At 40.3% G+C, this 23,488-nt stretch overlaps 1 protein-coding gene and 1 pseudogene across 2 annotated transcripts in view; one reads left to right on the forward strand and one right to left on the reverse strand.

Moving 5' to 3' along the window:
* Positions 1–23,488, forward strand: part of GRID2 (glutamate ionotropic receptor delta type subunit 2) — a 1,570,293-nt gene that overhangs the window by 430,206 nt on the left and 1,116,599 nt on the right. The window lies entirely within an intron of this gene.
* On the reverse strand, positions 16,629–18,089 carry LOC120989817 (annotated as a pseudogene).

Below are 23,488 nucleotides of genomic sequence, written 5' to 3' on the forward strand. Positions count from 1 at the left end.
GACAAAGAAGAAGACTTCTGGTCTTTTGTGTTATGGTCAGATGAAACAAAAGTTTATTTGTTTGGTCACAATAATGTTTCCTTCATTTGGCGTAAAAAAGGAGAAGCCTTCAACCCAAAGAACACCATCCCTACTGTCAAACATGATGGTGGGAACCTAATGCTTTGGGGGTGTTTTTCAGCCAATGGACCAGGGAACTTATTCACAGTAAACGGCACCATAAAAAAGAGCAATACATGAGGATTCTCAACGACAACATCAGGCAGTCTGCAGAGAAACTTGGCCTTTGGCACCAGTGGACATTTCAGCATGACAATGACCCAAAACACACAGCAAAAGTGGTGAAGAAATGGTTAGCAGACAACAACATTAACGTTTTGGAGTGGCCAACCAGAGTCCAGACTTGAATCCAATTGAGAATCTGTGGAGGGAGCTAAAGATCAGGGTGATGGCAAGAAGATCGTCCAACCTGAAAGATTTGGAGCTCATTGCTAAAGATGAATGGGCAAAAATAACTGTGGAGACATGCAAAAAGCTGGTCTGCAGTTATAGGAAGCGTTTGATTGCTGTAATAGCCAATAAAGGCTTTTCTATTGATTATTGAGAAGGGTATGAATAATTTTGGACTGGACACTTTTTGCTCAAATGTAAATAAAAGCTGACATTTTTTTATGTTTTTCCCCAAAATAATGCCTCTTGTACATCTTCTTATTATCTTTTGGGAGACACCTATGTCATTTCCCATCAAAAAATTACTTGCTGGTTGAATAAAAGTAACTTTAAGGCCCCTTTCACACGGGCGAGTATTCCGCGCGGATGCGATGCGTGAGTTGAACGCATTGCACCCGCACTGAATACCAACCCATTCACTTCTATGGGGCTGTTCACATGAGCGGTGATTTTCACACATCACTTGTGCGTTGCATGAAAATCGCAGCATGCTCTATATTCTGCGTTTTTCACGTAACGCAGGCCCCATAGAAATGAATGGGGTTGTGTGAAAATCGCAAGCATCCACAAGCAAGTGCGGATGCGGTGCGATTTTCACGCACGGTTGGTAGGAGATGATCCGGATGGAGACCCGATCATTATTATTTTCCCTTATAACATGGTTATAAGGGAAAATAATAGCATTCTGAATACAGAATGCATAGTAAAATAGCGCTGGAGGGGTTAAAAAAATAAATAAAATAATTTAACTCACCTTAATCCACTTGATCGCGGAGCCCGGCATCTCCTTCTGTCTCCTTTGCTGAACAGGACCTGTGGTGAGCATTCATTACAGGAAAATGACCTGTGGTGACGTCACTCCGGTCATCACATGATCTTTTACCATGGTGATGGATCATGTGATGGATCATGTGATGACCGGTGTGACGTCACCACAGGTCCTGTTCAGCAAAGGAGACAGAAGGAGATGCCGGGCTCCGCGAGCAAGTGGACTAAGGTGAGTTAAATTTTCTTTTATTTTATTTTATTTTTTTAACCCCTCCAGCGCTATTTTACTATGCATTCTGTATTCAGAATGCTATTATTTTCCCTTATAACCATGTTATAAGGGGAAATAATACAATCTACACAACCCCGATCCCAACCCCGAACTTCTGTGAAGAAGTTCGGGTTTGGGTACCAAACATGCGTGATTTTTCTCACACGAGTGCAAAACGCATTACAATGTTTTGCACTCGCGCTGAAAAATCACGGGTGTTCCCGTAACGCACCTGCACCTTTTCCCGCAACGCCCGTCTGAAAGAGGCCTAAGTCAAAATTTGCCAGGGATATGAAAAATTATGGGCAGCACTGTATATGTATATTTATAATATAAACCGTAAAATCCTGTAATTTTTGCATTGGCCACTAAGCTTAATAAGTGCCACTACAACAGTTAAATATCATTCTAAACCTACCAATAATGATAAGGATTAGTGTTGATCGAGCATGCTCGGCCAAACAACAGCAATATAGTAATATTTTTATTAGAAAAACTTTTCAGAGACCCAAACGTCCTTTTAAGGACTATTGTGCGTGGCAACAGCAATATCTATTTTTAGCGCATACTGCGCTAAATAGCTAAAACTTTACAGTCCCAAAAGTCCTTTTAAGGACTATTGTGAGCAATATCTATATTTAGCGCATTTAGCTTGCAATAGTTAGGCCGCTAAAGACAGTGACATTAGCTGCGCCACATCTCCTGTGCAAAGAGTGCGCATCCAAAAAATATCTGTGACATCCAGTGTACTTTTTCCGTAGACGGTGTCCGCTGCGGACAGTGACATTACCAGCACCACATCTGCAATGTAACGTGTGCGCTTAAAATTTTTATCTGTGACAAAAAAGTGTACTTTCAATAGAGGGTGTGTTTGCTTCTGACAGTGACATTACCAATGCCACATCTCCAGTGTAACGTGTGCACATAAAACTTTTATCTGTGACTAAGGGTCCATTCACATGGCCGTTTTTTCTTTCCTGATCTGTTCCGTTTTTTGCGGAACAGATCAGGACCAGATCTGGACCCATTCATTTTCAATGGGTCCTGGAAAAAAATCGGACAACACAATGTGTGCTGTCCGTTTCCGTTGTTCCGTTCCGCATGTCCGATTAAATATAAAACTTGTCCTATTCTTTTCCACAAAAATCGGATCCTGGTACAATACAAAGTCAATGGATACGCAAAAAACGGAAGACATTCGGATGTCATTACGTATGTCATCCGTTTTTTTGCGGATTCCTTTCCTGGAAATTACATTTTAATTAAAAATTATATTTTTTTTCAAAGAAATCCAAACAACTTTATTTGCTTATTGAAATTTATACATGTTTACATTTTTTGCGGATCCGCAAAAAATGGATGACATACGGATGACATAGGGAAACATTTTCAGGAACAACGGATCCGCAAAAAACGGACCGAAATTCGGAATATAGAAAAATACTGACGTGTGAATGCAGCCTAATAGTGTACTTTTTCAATGGACAGTGTCCGCTTCTGACAGTGACATTACCAGTGCCACATCTCCAGTGTAACGTGTGCGCATACATTTTTTATCTGTGACATCCAGTGTACTTTTTCCATCGACGCTGCAGACATTGACATTACCAGTGGTACCTCTCCTGTATAATGTTTCCTCATCCCAAATACCTGTGACATGCCCTGTAATTTTTTATTAGCCCCTGTGACAGCATTGACATTATCTGCGGGATATCTTCTATGTGACGTTTCTACATCCCAAATACTTTTTTAAATTTGTTTGCGCATACACTTCCAAATCCTACGCTACTGAACGTGACATACTTTCAAGCATATCTAACATTTAATATGAAGAAGACGAGCAGTAAGGGACGGGGCAGTGGCCGTGATGCTCATGGTGCACGCAGAGGCAGTGGCCCTGGGCGCGTTGAAACTGTGCCTGCTGCCAGAGCACAAGAAAAACAATCCTTCACGATACCTAGCTTCATGTCCCAGTTTGCAGGGCGGCGCAGGACAAAACTCCAGTGTGACCAGGTGGTCAGTTGGATTGCAGAAGATAGTGCTTCCAGTCTGTTAAGCACCACCCTGTCTTCCACCAAGTTCAGTCTCAGTAGCCAAGAGTCTTCTCAACACAATCCTTTACCCTTGTTCTCCTTCCTCCCACCATGGAGAGTCTGGGTAAACAAGTGATCCCACACTGGGATATTCTGATGACCTCTTTTCAGTGCCATTCCTTGATTTCGCCCTCTCGCCAAACACGCTTGAAGAGGGACAGATCTTGTGCCCTGATTCCCAAACTCTTGAGCATCCACAGTCACAAAAAGATGACTGTGGGGAACTGCAATTAGTGTTTAATGAGGGAGATGATGATGAGACACAGTTGCCAATAACTCCACGGAAATTACTGTCTCAAGAGGTTGAGGAAGAGGATCAGACACAGTTGTCAATCACCAAGGTTGTGGTTAGGTCAACAAGTCAGGAGGATGAACAGAGAGAGAAAGTGAAAGAGGACATGGTGGACGATGAAGTCATTGACCCAACCTAGGAAGGTGGCAAGTCGAGCGAGGACAGCAGTACAGAGGGGGAGGGATCCGCAGCACCGCAAGAGGCTGGAAAAGGCAGTGGGGTGGCAAAAGGGAGAAGGCAGGTGTCACGGCAAGTGGAGATAAGAGTAACAGTAAGTAAACAAACAGCAATAGATAAACAGACTAGGCCCCACAGCTAGGGAGGAGGAAAGGTTTACCTCCTAACAATCCCTGCGCCTATCCCTGACTGCTGACAGTATGAGCAAGTCCTGATGGTGAACAAACTCATACGCTGGAACCTAAGCCCTGCTTACACTGAAGCAAACCCAAACTTAGGGAGCAGGAAATGAGACAGCCAGTACCTTCCACATTGAAGGGACCAGTGTCTCCCTGACACCTAGAAGCAACACACGCACAAAGGGGAGAACAGAAACACTTAGCTTGAGACGAGCGGGAAGAAGAGGATCCACAAACAACCTGTATAGAACACCAGGAAAAAGGAAAATATCAACCGCAAAATGTCAGCAGTAAGAGGCAGACTTAAATAGAGCCTCTTAAACAGCTAACGAGCAGAACCTGTGGAGAGAGTAGGATCCTGCCCACAACAACAAACAGAAGGGAAACAAGGAAAGACCTGTCAGATAAACTTACGTGCTGCAAGTCTGTCTGATCTTTTTAGATCTCTCACAGGGCAGGCAGTGACAGCGGGCCACAACAACTAGGCCCGCAACTGTTCCACGAAGCACCCCCTTGCAGAAATCTCCCTTGCCAAGAGGTAGATGTTCCAAAGTATGGCGCTTTTTTGAGGAATGTGCACCTAGTCCTTTGCAAGCACCATCAGCGGCCACATCCACTTTGGTGTCCCAACGCAGCGTCCAAATGTCCTTACCCCAGGCCTTTGAATGCAAGTGCAAATACCTAGCCAGCAAACCACAGGCCATAGCACTAAATGTGCAGCTTTCCAAATTATTGGCCCTGGAAATATTGCCATTTAGGCTTGCGGACACTGAGGCCTTCCGCAACCTGATGTCGGTGGCTGTCCAGTGTTACGCAGTACCCAGCTGCCACTATTTTTCAAGGTGTGCCGTGCCCGCCTTACACTAACATGTGTCTCGTAACATCACACGTGCCCTGACCAAGCAGTTACGCAGTTACTGGGAAGGTCCACTTAACCACGGACACATGGACAAGTGCATTTGTCCATGGACGCTACATTTCCCTGACGGCACACTGGGTGAATGTTTTGGAGGCCGGGAGCGAGTCGTACCCTGGGATGACAATGGTGCTACCAACGAGAAGGATTGCGGGCCCTATGTCAATCATGGTTTCCGCCAGCACCTACGTTAGTGGCTCCAACCCCCACTTCTCCTCCTCCACATCATCTTTCATTTCCACCTCCAAATTATGCGCATGCAGCACCAGTCAGCCATCAGTCGGTAGCTGGAAGCAGTGTAGCACTGCAGTGGGGAAGCGGCAACAGGCTGTGCTGAAGCTGATATGCTTAGGGGACAAATAGCACACCGCTGCAGAGCTGTGGCAGGGGATTAGAGACCAGACTGAGCTGTGGTTTTCGCCACTCAACCTAGAACCAGGCATGGTTGTGTCTCATCATGGCCATAATTTGGTGGCGGCTTTGGAGCTTGGCAAGCTCACACACATCCCATGCTTTGCCCACGTCTGATAATAGTGATAACGCTATTATCAGCATAACCATCACACTTCTGTGTCTACTCAAATGCTCGCTGCTCACAATTAAGGACGACTCTTTGCATGTGGAAGAGGTGGAAATGGGGGAAGACATTACATAGGGTTATAGCCAGACCACCCTCAGTTCGTCTTCTTAGCGCGAATTGGACAATGAAGAGGAGAAGGAGGAGAAGGAGGAGCAGGAGACGGTTGCCTCCGCAGGCCCTCGCATATAATGTTTTATAGGGTCAGCTTACCAGCAGGCCCTCACCTACAATCTTTTATAGGGTCAGCTCACCTGTAGGACCTCGCATATAACGTTTTACAGGGTCAGCTCACCTGCAGGCCATCGCATATAATGTTTTACAGGGTCAGCTGACCTATAGGCCCTCACCTACAATCTTTTACAGGGTCAGCTCACCTGCAGGCCATCACATATAATGTTTTGCAGGGTCAGCTCACCTGCAGGCCATCACATATAATGTTTTGCAGGGTCAGCTCACCTGCAGGCCCTCACCTACAACCTTTTAGAGCAGGCATCCTCAAACTGCGGCCCTCCAGCTGTTGCAAAACTTCAACTCCCAGCATGCCTGAACAGCCTACAGGTATCAGCCTACAGCAGGGCATTGTGGGAGTTGTAGTTTTACAACAGCTGGAGGGCCGCAGTTTGAGGATGCCTGTTTTAGAGGGTCAGCTCACTAGCAGGCTCTCAAGCATAATTTTTTTGATGGTCAGCTCAGCAGCAGACCCTCACCCCTAAAGTTTTAGAGGGTTAGCTCAGCAGCAGGCCCTTGCCCCTAATGTTTTAGATGGTCAGATCAGCAGGCCCTTACTCCAAATGTTTTTGAGGGTCACCAGCAGGCCATCAATCATAATTTTTAAAGGGTGTGTACGATGCCCTCCTTTATGTGTAACAAAAGGTGTATTGGAATGCCGGTTCCTTGTAATTTCTGGCAGCCCTTTCACTTAGTGCAGTCTTTATGAGTGTAGGAGTCCCACTACATGAACAATTGTACCACAATATGACTGATTTATTAGATATACAGGCTGTATCTGAGTGCCTCTTGCTTGTAATTTTTGGCAGCACTTGCTCTTTATATGCAAGTAAATTTATAGGAAAGAATGTTTCCTAACAATTTTTTCACAAAAATGTATTTTATCTTCGATTTTGGGTGTATTATTGTCAGTCTGTAAGCAGTGACCTAGGAGTCCAAGATGCATCCAGACATCCTCCCCATGCTGTTCCCAAACCATTTCTGTGGTGTTTCCATCAATTTCTGACCTTTTCCTATGAACCAGACACCCTCCCCTCTTCAGAGCAGGGGGTGCCTGGTTTAATGCTCGGGTTCTCCCATTGACTTCCATTGAGCAACGAGCATTCCGAGGTGTTCGCCCCGAGCACCCGAGCGCTAATATGGATATATCACCTCTGTGTATAGATAAGACAAGATCCACCATTCACAATAGGTGATTGTCAAAGCTTATCTATTATTTCCTTGTACAATGACCTCTGCACAGATCACAGAGTATGCCTATAAAACTTTCCCATAGAAGTCAGTGAGGTCCCCTCCTGTCTATTGTGTCTATGGCCCATGGGGCTGCTGTGAAGCAATTTTAATAATGTTTTGTAAATGCTGTTAAGCTCAGGCAAGATGACCGCCCCCATAATCATGTTTAGGAAAGAGACAAAAAAATATCTGTAATGAGAAAATAAAAACAGATTAGATAAAAGGGATATGTGTTGCTATCTACCGTATTTTTCACCCTATAAGACGCACTGGCCCATAAGACGCACCTAGGTTTTTGAGGAGGAAAATAAGAAAAATATATACTTTGAACCAAAAGGTGTGCTTATGGTGGGTTTTGAACTAATTGTGGTCTGTGGATGGCACTGTTATGGGGGATCTGTGGATGGCGCACTGTTATGGGGGATCTGTGAGTGACGCACTGTTATGGGGGATCTGTGGGTGACACTTATGGGGGATCTGTGGGTGACACTTATGGGGGATCTGTGGGTGACACTTATGGGGGATCTGTGGGTGACACTTATGGGGGATCTGTGGGTGGCTCTTATTGGGGTCTCTGGATGGCACTGTTATGGGGATCTGTGGATGACAGTTATGGGGGGGATCTGTGGATGACACATATATAGCATCTTATGCTATGTGTCATCCACAGATCCCCTCCATAAGTGTCCCTGTAGTGAATGACCCTCAATACAGGGGGTGGGGGTCGCATCTGCTTTTATAATGACAGCGGGGCCCGTGCAGTGACTGTATTCTACTACACGGGCCACACTCACTGTATAATCGTATCTGTAATAGTTCATTGTTATGTATATAATCGGGTAATCAGCGCCTGTATACTTACAAGCGCTCTGTAGCAGTGAGGAGGAAGGAGGCAGGCTGGGAGGACGGACGCTGGCAGCGTGAGTCACTACGTCTTGCGCCCACGCCGCCTGCTTCATTCATAAAGTGGGCGGCGCAGGCGCGTGATGTAGTGACTCACGCTGCCAGCGCCCGTCCTCCCAGCCTGCCTCCTCCCTCCTCTCTGCTACCTACCAAGCGCTTGTAGTTGTAAGTATACAGGCGCTGATTATGCGATTATATACATAACAATTAACTATTACAGATATGATTATACAGTGAGCGGGGCCCGTGTAGTAGAATACAGTCACTGCACGGGCCCCGCTGTCATTATAAAAGCAGATGCCGGCCCCCAGCCCCTCCTCCCTCACAGCTGATACACGGCATCGCGGCGGGTGTATCATTGAAAATTCGGCAAAATCAGCAGCATTCGCCCTATAAGACGCACTGCTATTTCCCCCCCACTTTTGGGGGAGAAAAAGTGCATCTTATAGGGCGAAAAATACGGTAATTTTAACTGGCATCTAAAAATTTGGGTGACACAAATGAATGCAATTTTTATGTTTTATTACTAATAATTAAATCTGCATTGGTCCATAAGCAATCTAAACGGGAACAATATTTTTTTAACTTTTTTAAATAAATACCAAAAGGACGAGTACACAATATTCTCATAGGGTCAGAGTGAAACATTGTACATGCATTTTTCGTGCTCCTTCTTGTTGATCGTAAAGAAATTGCTAAGTTTATTCTGATAAACAAGCAGTCTACAGCGATCAATCTTGATGCCAGTTCATCTGTGAAATGGCTTGGACCTTGGCTATTGTCAGAACTACCTTCTTAGGTATTAAGTTCATATCACTTTTATGGATCTGTGTTCGCACCATTAACACCTGCCTTAGCACATTATAGCAATTGTCCTCAGAGACATGGCTTAACTCACTCTGGCTCTGTACAGACTCCTGTCACTATGGCTGATAGATCACTGAATTGTTGGCCTACATTTTGCCATCAAACTGATTTGTTGCTCTTTTATCCTGAAAAAAAAAAGCTTTTATAGCAAGCATATATATAGATATAAAAGTATTGAAAATCATATTTGAAAATTATATTCATGTATTATGCAAGCTTCCAAACACTTTCAAGCATAACAATATTGGAATTTAAAATGTAATATTATATTTCCAGTATTAGAATGAACATTGCTCAGTACACTAGTAGCTGAGCAGTGGACTGGCCATCATAAGAAGTGCCTCTTAGCAAGATCTGAAGTAGTAACAGTTGTCTCTTCTTGAATGTCTTGCTTACTGGTTTTGAGAAATCCTTTATTTAATAGAGACATGCTTATTTTTTGCCTGAAGGCATAAATATATATATTTTTTCACTTTTAAGCCCATCGTCTTAATATACCATTTATAGGAGTAGTGAATTCTTGTCACATATGAAATCATACATTTCATATGTCTAAGACAGATGAAGTAAATTGTTGAGATTGAACCGTTTACAAGCAGTACTTCAAAGATATTGTTCATTGAGATTTTTTATGCTATAATGCCATTTTCTCCAGCTCAGTGACCTAGGCCTCTATTACCCTCTTATAGGTTTATCCCATGTCCTACTTTCCCATGAATTCTCATGAAAATATATAGGCTTCATTTGGTTTCTCAGAACTCAGACTTCTAGTTGGGATCAATTGAACTGCTTCACTTCAGTGACCATTATAAATGAAGCAAAACTTAATATGCATATGTCATATTCCTTCTCCAAATCAATGGTAGATTCATTTATATGGTTGGTTTATATAAAAAAAAACAATGACGTGTAGTTTATTAAATTGTTACTTAAAAATATTTAGAATACATCTACAATGGGCTAAAAAAACATGATATTAAGGAATGGTTAGGCAAGATATAATACATACTTATAATCATTAGTGTTGAGCAAGCATGCTTGGCCGAACACCAGTCAGTATATTTAAATCTAATTTAGCCTCTATTTCTATGCAGAAGATCGCTGTACAGTGAGGGAATCCCTCAGTGTGAGTCCGCGGCTTAGGAGTCCCTGCTCAGACTCCATATATAGTTACGTCCATATATGGAGTCAGTGCTTGGAGACACCCCCAGTGTATTTAAATCTAATTTAGCCTGTATTTCAGAAAAGTTTCTGCTGGGATTCCAACTCACAACCTTCTGCATCAGAGGCAAGGCACTTAACCACTCAGCTATAAGTGCTGCATAGCCTGTTACTTTAAAAAAATATATATACAAATATTAGACTTCCACTATACTAGAAGACTTCTACTGTATAGGTCTCAGTAGAAGTCTCACATACATTTTTTTTTCTTTTTTCTTTTATAGCTGAGTGTTTAAGTGTATTGCCTCTAATACAGAAGGTTGTAAGTTTGAATCCCAGCAGAATCTTTTCTGAAATACTGGCTAAATTAGATTTAAATACACTGGGGTGTCCCCAAGCACTGACTACACTAGAGTCCCGACACACTTTCCTCTTCAGAGCAGGGGGTGCCTGGGATTCAAGCATTGCAAAGTGTTGCACGCAAGCACTTTGGTGCTCGATCAACACTGATAATCATCACTATAGGTAGAGATGGCCTTGTGGTCGTTTTGTGGCGAACTTTGCTCGTTCACGGTTAGGCGAACATATGGCGATGTCTCCTGGCGCCATAATCTTTTGTATTATGCCAAACTTTGACCCATGACATATTGATTGAGACAAAATGATTGAGGCAGGGGTGTGATAAATAGTGATGAGCGGCAGGGGTCATATTCACATTCGCGATATTTCGCAAATTTTTTTGTAAAATATTTGTCGAATATTTTCAAATTCGAATATTCGTTAGGAGTAGTGTTGATTGCGAATTTTTCGAAATACAAATTTTCATAATGAGAATTTTCATGATGCAAATTTTTGTAATGAGAATCAAAGAGATCGTGAAAACTCAGATCTGATGGTATATTCTAACCCCAGGCGTTCCCATGGTGACGGGGACGCTTGTCGGGGAGGAGTATGCCAAATTGGAACAACTACAGATTTAAAAATAAAAAAGACAAATATATTCATTTTTTAGTATATTTGTAATATTTAAAAACAAGAATATATAGCAATATAGCAAATATATATAAAAAACGAATATAGCACAATTTAGCTAATATAGTGCTATAATCTCATTTAAAATTCAGATTGGAAAAAAAAATACAACTATTAAACAAAACACATTATAGCACTATATTAGATAAATTGTTCTACATTTGTTTTGTTTTTTTCGAATATTCGCTATATTGCTATATATTCTTGTTTTAGAATATTACGAATATTCGAAAAACGAATTACAGGTGAAACTGGAAAAATTTGAATATCGTGCAAAAGTCCATTTATTTCAGTAATGCAAATTAAAAGGAATTGCATTAATGCAGCTTAAAATTTGAATTTTGTGAAAATGTTCAATATTCTCGGCTCAAAGTGTCACACTCTAGTCAGCTAATTAATCCATATCCCCTGAGCAAAGGGTTCCTCAAAATTGCGACTTTGGGGTTTCATAAGCTATAAGCCATAATCATCCAAATTATAACAAATAAAGGCTTGAAATATCTCGCTTTGCATGTAATGAGTCTATCTCATATATTAGTTTTACCTTTTAAGTTGCATTACTGAAATAAATAAGCTTTGCACAATATTCAAATTTTTCGAGTTTCACCTGTATAGCACTATATCGAATATATTCGTTTTTTAGAATATTCATCTTTTTTCCCATCTGAAGTCAAAATTCCTCCCTGCTTAGGTTACTCACCTACGACTGCCACATTTAATTGAATTTCCTCATGCCATCCTACAAATATCGGCCACCACCCAGAACAAATAATGGTCTTTGTCTTATGTAAATACAGCGTCATAAAAGGCCTTTTCTGTCCGGTGAATGCCAAATGTTTGGGACCTCGGAGGAATTCAACACCTGTGACGACCACGTGTTATCGAATTTCAACTATTATCATTTGGGGGTTTTTCAAGAGGGGGGATTTCGTTAGCCATATTTTTAATCCAATTTTATATTTTTTGTTCTTTTAAACATATGTATTTGACATTTATTTGTACTGGCCTACAGTAAAATTGATATCCAATGACCGTCTAATATACCTCCAGCCACATAATAACTTGATGTTTTCTGTCTGGTGAATGAATCATTTTTGGGGCCTGTAGTCCACTGACTTGTTGTAAAATTGATATCCATTGACTGTCTAATATACCTCCAGCTACATAATCACTTGATCTTTTATGTACGGTGAATGCATAATTTTTGGGGCCTATAATCTAACTGGCCAACAGTAAAATTGTTATACGGTGACCGCCTAATGTAACTCCAGCCACATTATCAATTGTTCTTTGTGTCCGGTGAATAAATTATTTTTGGGGCCTGTAGTCCACTGGCCTTCAGTAAAATTGATATCCATTGACCGTCTAATATAACTCCGGCCACATAATCCCTTGATCTTTTATGTACAGTGAAAGCATAATTTTTGGGGCCTGTAATCTAACTGTCCAACAGTAAAATTGTTATCCAATGACCGCCTAATGTACCTCCAGCCACATTATCAATTGTTCTTTTCTGTACGGTGAATGACTAATTTTTTTGGGCCTATAGTCCACTGGCCTGCAGTAAAATTGATATCCATTGACCGTCTAATATTCCTTCAGCCACATAATCACTTGATCTTTTCTGTATGGTGAATGCCTATATGTTGGGGCCTTGGAGGAATTCAACACCTGTGACTACCACATGTTATCGAATTTCACCTATTATCATTTGGGGTTTATTCAAGAGGGGGGATTTCGTTAGCCATGTTTTTAATCAAATTTTATATTTTTAGTTCTTTTAAACATATGTATTTGACATTTATTTGTACTGGCCTACAGTAAAATTTATATCCAATGACCGTCTAATATACCTCCAGCCACATAATTATTTGTTCTTTCCTGTGCATTGAATGAATAATTTTTGGGGCCTGTACTCCACTGGCCTGAAGTAAAATTGTTATCCAATGACCGTCTAGTATACCCCCAGCCACATAATCACTTGATGTTTTCTGTCTGGTGAATGCCTAATGTTTGGGGCCTGTACTCCCGTGGCCTAAAATAAAATTTTGCTAGGCTCAAGCAGGCCACATTTTTGACAGTTTCCCTTTAAGATGCAAAAAAATGGCCCCTGATTAAAATACATATTTTTGGTGGGAATTTTTGCCATTGGTCCCACTCTGGTATGTCACTATCCATGTTGTGGGATGATTTGTGCAATTCTTGTAAGTATTTGTTGGCTGCAATAATAACCTGAAGGTTTTTCAGGTTCGCCTGCCATTAAAGTGAATGGGGCACGCTACGAACTTGTGGTTCACGAACATTCGATCGCGTTCTTGAATCGTCCTGGCCAATGTTCGTCTATCACAAACTATAGGTTTCAACATCATGCCTTAAAAGAAGACTTTATTATATTATATGGTATAGAGGCACCATTTCAGTCTCTGTTTGGCCTTTTTTTAATACATAATAAAAATAAAGATACTTCACTATGAACAACCCTACTTGTTAGAAGGGTTCTTTGACAATAACCAGATCACAAAGTGCTGCCATACTGTGACCCCCAGAAATCATCTATAATATGACTAATTGACCTGCATTTATCATTACAGTGAAAATTAAGCATTTCACAAATGAAAAGAATGTCTGTGTAATATAAGACAGGTCTTCCAGAGACAGAAAAAAAACGTCTATTGTAACCGATCTCCATTATGGCTAATATATGTGTATCCTAAATTGGGTGTTCACCTTTATTAACTCAAAATTCTCTTATAAAGAGAATTGGATTTCTCTTTAACCCTTTCAGCCTGGAGGTTTTTTCATTTTTACGTTTACATTTTTTTGGGGCCATAACTTTTTTATTTTTCTGTTCACATAGCCTTAAGAGGGCTTGTTTTTTGCAAGAAAAGTTGCACTTTCTAATTCCACCATTTAATTTTGTATATAGTTTAGTGGGAAACTGAAAAATAATTCCAAATGGAATTCTAACTATTCTAACAATTCTGCAACAGTTTTATGGGTTTTGTTTTTATGGCATTCCCTATATGGTAAAACTGACCAGTTACTTTCATTCTGCAAGTCAGTATGATTCTGGTGATACCAATATGTATAGTTTTTCTTGTGGTTTTATAATGACCCCTATAACTTTTTTGTAGTTATTGTTATGGAGCTATGTGAGGGCTCAGTTCTTGCAGGCAATCTATCATTTTTATAGAAAGCATTTCTTGGTGTGTGTGACTTTTTTATCACTTTTTCTTATAAAAATTTTTGTGGGACGAGAAGCTATCAAAAAGAGTTGGCCATTTTGACTTTCTTTTTCCATTTTCCATATGAGATAAATATTTTTATATTTTAATAGTGCTGGCATTTTTCACATATGGCTATGCCCATAATATGTTTTTTTTTTTTTTACACTTTTTTTTTTCTTCCCATGGGGAACTATAACAAGGAATCTTTAGATTGCTTCTTTCATAGACTCCAACATATTAGCATTAGATTAGAATACAACAGTCACAGAATACACATAGATTTGCGTTCACTAATAGTGATCATATGTGATAAAGAGTACCCTAAAATAACGTACCCACTCAGTGTACATAAACATACACGAACAGAAGATAAACTGAGACTAAAACGGGTATAGTAGCAAAATATAAATATACTTTATTAAGTGATACATAAAAATAATTAATTAATGCAATACATCAGATAAAAAAGGTGGACTACACCTGAGGGGACATAATGTAGACACACAAAATTGGGGAGGCAACCAAAAAGTTAAATTAAAGACACATATAGAACACCCTTAAACATAAGGATATCACATCTATTTGTCATAAAGGTAAAAAAAAAACAATATAGATATAGATCTCCAAGCATACATATGCAAAAGGAAGACCTATCCAATGCGTCTATAAATGTCACAAGTATCAAGACAGTACTAATATGAACCTATATGTCTCCACATGGATAAAAAACTGCCTATGCACTGTAACAAAATCCCACGTGAAGACACATATGCACATAGCAATCAATCACCTTGGTGGTCACACATATGAATGACAATCAATCACTTAAGTGGTCCCAAACCCATACACATAGTGTCATCCATCTCATGGGTAGAGAGTCAGACTCTATATGTATGTGTAAGCATGCACGTAGGTATCATAGGGCAAATAATGCTGTTGCCAATACTTGCAATAGAGCCATATATAAAAAAGAGGTAGCAGGGATGAATCACCCAGACGCCCGCATCCACAACGCATCTATATTAGCAATAGAGTGTATGGGAAGTACACTATGTCCCTATTGTTAGAACATTGGCATGACAAATTGCACCATATACCATTCCTATGCTACCTTTACACGAAACTGGGACCCCTGGTATAAATACATAACAATAACACCTTGGCAATGAAAACTAAGATATTTTTGTATATGTTTACCTGTTTATCTACTGGGTACTCTGACATTAAAAGTTAGTTCAGTTATACTTGTATTGATATTTTTCTGCTATGTATGCCTTAAGATAATAATGAGTTACACCTTCTCGTTCTCCCTTTCTCTTCCCCATTCTTACCCTATCCTATATTCCCCTCTCAATATTATGGTTACTTTCTGCATTACACACAATAGTGGATTTTTTTATTTTGTCTCTCTTATACATTGTCATTTCATTCTATGTTTATATATGTTTTATAACTTAACATCTCAATAAAAAGTGAATTTTCACATAATTATTCTCAAAGGTCCAGCAGAAGACAACTAATTTTGGAACTGACTTTAGAGCCAATCATTCTTCATTAGGGTCTACTACTCATTGCATTTAATAGTAATAATACAATGCAGCTAAAAGAAGAGGAGCATATGTTCTGTCTGCTGGTAGGATGGGTTTCTTTGTTGAGCCCTATGAACCTAAGTCCTACACTGCCTTTTCTAGAGGAACACTGGGATCTTGTAGAATAAGATATGTTTTTATTCTAGTGGATGCTCAGTGATGTGTCATATGACCATACAGCAATCAGACCCCCAAACTGTCCAATCTGAGCAACCATCATTATATAATTTATAGCCTACCCATAATACAGTTATCATTAGTTGTCTTCAAAAGTCACTAATACACAGGTTTTCCCACTGTATATGGTCTGTATTTATAGCAGTCATTCATTGTGCTATTGCACTAAGCAAGAAACAAAAGCACTTTCCAACATACTTAAGCCTTTCTTAAGCTCCATGAGCGCTTTCTTGACTTCATAAATATTCAACTATCTCATCAATTAATTTATACATACAATATAACCATATTATTGTTTGCCTAAGGTATTTAATCATCACGTGGTAGACTTAAGAGCTCAGTCAGATATTAAACCAAATAATGGGAATTTCTCTAAAAAAAATATATATATATATTGCTTTTATTTCCAATGAATACCTTATCTTGGAAATTCTATTCATCTTCTGATTTATCTTTATTTTTTATTTTTATTTTTTATTTTTTTTATATTTGACTTTTTATTTTTTGTTTGCCGTCTTAAGTTAAAAGGTCTGAGTGTTACATTTGAAGAGAACAGTTATCAGCACAACCAAAACAGCTCTTCAAAGGATAGACAGCTCCTCTCTCCCTCCCCAGTGTCCTCACTTGAAGATTTTGCCCTGGTTGAAGGGTTTGCCCACATGCTTGAACTCTCCTTCCCAGCAGAAATACTCTTTTGCAAATGTTTTGCACTCCTCGCTATCAGGGTCCAGCTTCCTCCAGTTGTAAGATTCATAGTCTATTTGCCAATCCTCAGACAGTGTGAATGCCAAATCCTGGCCTCTGAACACCCACACTCCAGAGATTGAGCTGTCATTGTTATTTCCAAAAAGAATAACGCTGGCAAAACCGGTTTTACGTAGCTTGTCCAAACGCTGGAACATACCTGTAATGAGGTTGCAGCTCATAAAGGTCTGAGTGAGTTCATTAGGGAAACGGTAATCGGAATACCAAATGGATCAGCCCTCTTTGTCAAAGTGCTCCCAGAAATAAGGCAGAGCCACTGAGAGTGTGTCTTCATTTGAATATTTTCTTTTGAATTCATCCATAATGAAGGAGCTCTTAGGAAGGTGAGCATAGGGGTCCTTTGATTTATGCTCTGCTGCAAGAGCCTTTTCAGATTCATCAAGATCTTCCTCTGTGGCTGGTGCTGGGGCAGGTGTGGGCTTCTTCTCCTCCTTCTCTTTCTTCTGCTCTTTTGCAGGTTTCTCTTTCTTGGGGGTCTCTTTCTTAGGCTGCAATTCTGCAAACTTCTTAGCATCAAACTGAGCCATCTTGTCACACATCTTCACCTCTCCCAAGACCGCACGGAACTAGGGTTGATTCACACATGTCACAAACCACCTAGTGACATTACCAAAAGGCTGACGGAAGGATGGATCCAAGACCTGTTTGTAAAGCCATAGCAGGGAGCATGTAACAGCAATGTCAGCCAGTGTGATCCTCTCACCAACCAAGAACGTCCGGGTCTTAAGATGAGCATCTAAGGTAGCAAGGATAAGTTTCACCTCCTCCTTGGCTTGTTCTGTGGATTGTTTGTTGAACTGCATGATGCCCAGAGTTGGGAAAACCCAAGCACTGGCCGGAGGGACAATGTGGTTGTCTGCAAAACTGACCCATTGAAGGACCTGGGCCTGGTCTAAGCGGGATGATCCACGGAGTTCCTCATTACCCACATAGTGAGCGATGGCACTGCTCTCAAACAGACAGAAGCCGTCATTACCCTCAAATGCTGGAACATTCCCCAGGGGAAACTTCTTCAGGAATTCGGGTGTTTTGTTAGTTACACCAAACTGGAATTCTGGGGCAGAGGAAGCAACAGTGATGGGAAACCCTGAATACTGGGCAGCGATGAGGGGCTTGTATGCCCTCCAGTTATCAGGGTATGTATACAGAGTCCCAACGGCCATCTTCACGCGAGGAGAAAGGGAGGAGCCGTACAGCGAATTTATAAACTCTGATTTATCTTTAATAAAGAAGAGCACTAAGAATCTTTGTGCTTACAGACTGTCCCTTATCTTCTTGTATTCACTCAAATTGCCAAGGACACTGCCACTGAAAGAGTTTGAATTAACAAACTATAAATCATTCAAAGCTATGGTACCTACAAAAAAGGGGTTATCCAGATTCAGAGCTAAGCCCACACAAATCCCCATCCTCACCCCTCTGGCCCTCCTGATACGAGCATATGAGAATCACAGCTTTTTTGTTTATATTATTACACTGCTAAGCACAGGTTTCCGCCTAGCAGTGTTCACATAGATGGGCTTTAGCGGTGCCTTAGCTGTTTTAGAGGGTATGGCATCACAAAAGCCCACCTATTAGTGCTGGTGACATCACTGCTAGGCGAAAGCCTTTGCCTAGCTTTTCCCATGTAGAGCCCGGTATGTGCATCTTCAAAAAATGCCTTTGCCATGAGCAATTCAGGAGAGTATTGGAGCATTAAATGCTCTGATGGTTATGTCAGGGGGGCTGGAGGGGAGAAGATGAGGATATGTCCGGGTTCAGCTCTGAACACAGACAACCCCTTTAATATAGTATTTTTTTTTATCTTGCAGCAGCTGAATATCATTTTGTCCAATGAACCAACCATCGTTAAATTATGATACTAAATTTTGCCTCACATGGTGCTCCATATGAGAATTACCCAGTCTGTACTCTCACAGCAATATTATTTGTTGCTCCACTATAATTTCTATAGTCTTTTATTCAATAATACCTTGGTATAAGTCTTCCTTATCAATATATAAATAACTGCCTTATAGCTATCCTTTCTTCCTTAACATAAACATTTCCTTAACAGCGCCCGATCACTGCAGGGGCCTGGCAGTCCCTGATAGCCGGGCCCCTGCTATATGCGCTGGAACAGCTGCGATGCGATTACAGCGATTGCGGCGGATTAACCCCTTCTATGTCACGGTCAGCACTGACCGCGACATAGAAGGAGTTTGCTGCGGGTGAGGGAGCCCATCGAGTCCTCGCGCTGCTGTGGCGGGGACCTGATGGGTAACAAGGCAGCCCAATGCAGTGCAGAGGCTGCCCAATGCCTTGAACAGCATCAGGACCTGTCTTCTACGGGTGCCGAGAAGATCCAGCCTCAGGCTGCGTCTCCTAGGCAACCTGTTAGTGTATTACTATGTGTAATATACTAACAGGCAATGCATTACAATACAGATGGATTGTAATGCATTGCAGAGGGGATCTGACCCCCAAAAGTTGAAGTCCCAGAGTGAAACAGAAATAAAGTAAAAAAAAAAAAAGGGGTTTTTAATAAAGTTTCAAGTAAAAAAAAACAAAAAAAAAAACACCCCTTTCCCCAGATTTCATAATAAAAAATAGAAAAAAAAATGAAAAACACACATATTAGGTATAGCAGTGTTCATAACGACCGGCTCTATAAATATATCGCATGATCCACCCCGTCCGATAAACACCATAAAAAAATAAACAAAAAAAACTGTCAAAAAAGCCATTTTTGTCACCTTACATCACAAAAAGTGCAACAGAAAGCGATCGAAAAGGTGTACCAATAAAACCGTCACCTCATCCCGCAAAAAATTGGACCCTACATAAGAAAATTTCTCATAAAATACAAAAAAACTATAGCTCTCAGAACATGGAGACACTAAAACATCACTTTTTTCTTTAAAATATGCTATTATTGTGTTAAAGTGAAATCAATAAATAAAAAAGTATACATATTAGGTATCTCCGCGTCTGTAATAATCAGCTCTATAAAAATATCACATGACCTAACCCCTCATGTGAACGCTGTAAAAAACTAAAAACTGTGTCAAAAAAGCCATTTTTGTCACCTTATATTACAAAAAGTGCAACACCAAGCTATAAAAAAGGCGTATCTCACACAAAATCGTACCAATAAAACAGTCACCAAAAATTGAGCCTCTACAAAAGAAAATCGTTCAAAAAAAAAAAAATATAGCTCTCAGAACATGGAGACACTAAAACATTGTTTTTTGGTTTCAAAAATGCTATTATTAAATAAATAAGAAAAAGTATAAATATTAGGTATTGCCACTGGCGTAACGATCTGCTCTACAAAAATATCACATGACCTAACCCCTCAGGTGAACGCTATAAAAATGAATAAATAAAAAATGTGCCAAAATTAACAATTTTTTGGTCACCTTACCACATAAAGTGTAATAATGAATGATCAAAAAATCATATGTACCCAAAAATTGTTCTAATAAAACTGGCACCTTATCCCCTAGTTTCCAAAATGGGGTCACTTTTTTGGAGTTTCTATTGTAAGGGTACATTAGGGTGGGCTTCAAATGGGAAATGGCATCTAAAAACCAGTCCAGCAAAATCTGCCTTCCAAAAACCATATAGCGTTCCATTTCTTCTGCACCCTGCCATACGCCCTTACATCAGTTTATGACCATATGTGGGGTGTTTCTGTAAACTGCAGAATCAGGGTAATAAATATTGAGTTTTGTTTGGCTTTTAACCCTTAATGTGTTAAAGAAAAAATTGATTAAAATGGAAAATCTGCTAAAAAAGTAAAATTTAGAAATTGTATCTCCATTTTCCTTTAATTCTTGTGGAACACCTAAAGGGTTAACAAAGTTTGTAAAGTCAGTTTTGAGTAACTTGACGCGTGTAGTTTCTACAATGGGGTCATTTATGGGGGGTTTCTACTATGTAAGCCTCACAAAGTGACTTCTGACCTGAAATGGTCCTTAAAAAGCGGGTATTGGAAATTTTCTTAAACATTTTAAGAATTGCTTCTAAACTTCTAAGCCTAACATTCTAAAAAAATAAAATGACATTTACAAAATGATGCCAACATAAATTAGACATATGGGGAATGTTAAGTAATAAATATTTATAAGGTATCACTTTCTGTTTTAAAAGCAGAGGAATTTAAATTTTGAATTTTTCTAAATTTTTGGTACATTTGGGATTATTTCATAAACAAAGGTGAAATATATTGACTCAAATTTATAACTATCATGAAGTAAAATCTCAGAATGGCTTGGATAAATAAAAGTGTTCCAAAGCTATTGCCACATAAAGTGACAAATGGGCAGAAAGGTGAAAAGTGGCCCTGGGTAGAAGCAGTTAAAAATAGTTGACAGTTTTCTGGCTATAATATTTCTAAGTCACCAAATATTCTACTTCCTGTCCTGGCTCCTTAACTTCCTCTTTGTTTGGACATTTAGGATGACAAACAGCCTAGCCTTAATTAATTACTTCAATCAGACTATATATTTCATATTTCTCCTTGTCCAGACATTATACTGATATGTACAATGCTTCTCTATGGGTATCTTTATCTAAGCCTATCAAGAGAACAATAGAGCTCTCATACTGTTATCCCAATTCTGCAGCATCCTATTATTGTAGAAGATAATACCATGCTATAATAGCAGTATTAAACTGACATTGTGTGTATATATACAGTTGCAAGAAAAAGTATGTGAACCCTTTGGATTGATATGGATTTCTGCACAAATTGGTCATAAAATGTGATCTGATCTTCATCTAAGTCACAACAATAGACAATCATAGTCTGCTTAAACTAATAATACACAAAGAATTAAATGTTACCATGTTTTTATTGAACACCCCATGTAAACATTCACAGTGAAGGTGGAAAAAGTATGTGAACCCCTAGACTAATGACATCTCCAAGAGCTAATTAGAGTGAGGTGTCATCCAACTGGAGTCCAATCAATGAGATGAGATTGGACGTGTTGGTTACAGCTGCCCTACCCTATAAAAATCACACACCAGTTCTGGGTTTGCTTTTCACAAGAAGCATTGCCTGATGTGAATGATGACTCACACAAAAGAGCTCTCAGAAGACCTACGATTAAGAATTGTTGACTTACATAAAGATGGAAAGGGTTATAAAAGTATCTCCAAAAGCCTTGCTATTCATCAGTCCACGGTAAGACACATTCTATATAAATGGAGAAAGTTCAGCACTGCTACTACTCTCCCCAGAAGTGGCCGTCCTGTAAAGATGACTGCAAGAGCACAGCGCAGATTGCTCAATGAGCTGACGAAGAATCCTAGAGTGTCAGCTAAAGACTTACCAAAGTCTTTGGCATATGCTAACATCCCTGTTAGCGAATCTACGATACGTAAAACACTAAACAAGAATGGATTTCATGGGAGGATATCACAGAGGAAGCCACTGCTGTCCAAAAAAAAACATCGCTGCACATTTACAGTTTGCACAAGAGCACCTGGATGTTCCACAGCAGTGCTGGCAAAATATTCTGTGGACAGATGAAACCAAAGCTGAGTTGTTTGGAAGAAACAAACAACACTATGGCCTCTTTCACATGGGCGTTGAGGGAAAAGGTGCGGGTGCGTTGCGGGAACATGCGCGATTTTTCCGTGCGAGTGCAAAACATTGTAATGCGTTTTGCACTCGCGTGAGAAAAACAGCATGTTTGGTACCCAAACCCGAACTTCTTCACAGAAGTTCGGGCTTGGGATCGGTGTTCTGTAGATTGTATTATTTTCCCTTATAACATGGTTACAGAATTACAGAATTCTAAGTAAAATTGCGCTGGAGGGGTTAAAAAATAAATAAATAATAAGTTAACTCACCTTAATCCACTTGATCGCGCAGCCCGGCATCTCCTTCTGTCTTCATCTTAGCTGTGTGCAGGAACAGGACTTGTGGTGACGTCACTCCAGTCATCACATGATCCATCACATGATCTTTTACCATGGTGATGGATCATGTGATGGACCATGTGATGTCCGGAGTGACGTCACCACAGGTCCTGTTCCTGCACACAGCTAAGATGAAGACAGAAGGAGATGCCGAGCTGCGCGAATAAGTGGATTAAGGAAAGTTAAATTTTTATTTTATTTTTTTAACCCCTCCAGCGCTATTTTACTATGCATTCTGTATTCAGAATGCTATTATTTTCCCTTATAATAATGATCGGGTCTCCATCCCGATCGTCACCTAGCAACCGTGCGTGAAAATCGCACCGCATCCGCACTTGCTTGTGGATGCTTGCGATTTTTACGCAACCCCATTCATTTCTATAGGGCCTGCGTTATGTGAAAAACGCACAAAATAGAGTATGCTGCGATTTTCATGCAACGCACAAGTGATGCGTGAAAATCACCGCTCATGTGAACAGCCCCATAGAAATGAATGGGTCGGGATTTAGTGCAGGTGCAATGCGTTCATCTCACGCATCGCACCTGAGCGGAATACTCGCCCGTGTGAAAGGGGCCTATGTGTGGAGAAAAAGAGGCACAGCACACCAACATCAAAACCTCATCCCAACTGTGAAGTATGGTGGTGGGGGCATCATGGTTTGGGGCT

Source organism: Bufo bufo, chromosome 2 (genome assembly GCF_905171765.1).
Source record: "Bufo bufo chromosome 2, aBufBuf1.1, whole genome shotgun sequence".
In the NCBI taxonomy this organism is placed as follows: Eukaryota; Metazoa; Chordata; class Amphibia; order Anura; family Bufonidae; genus Bufo; species Bufo bufo.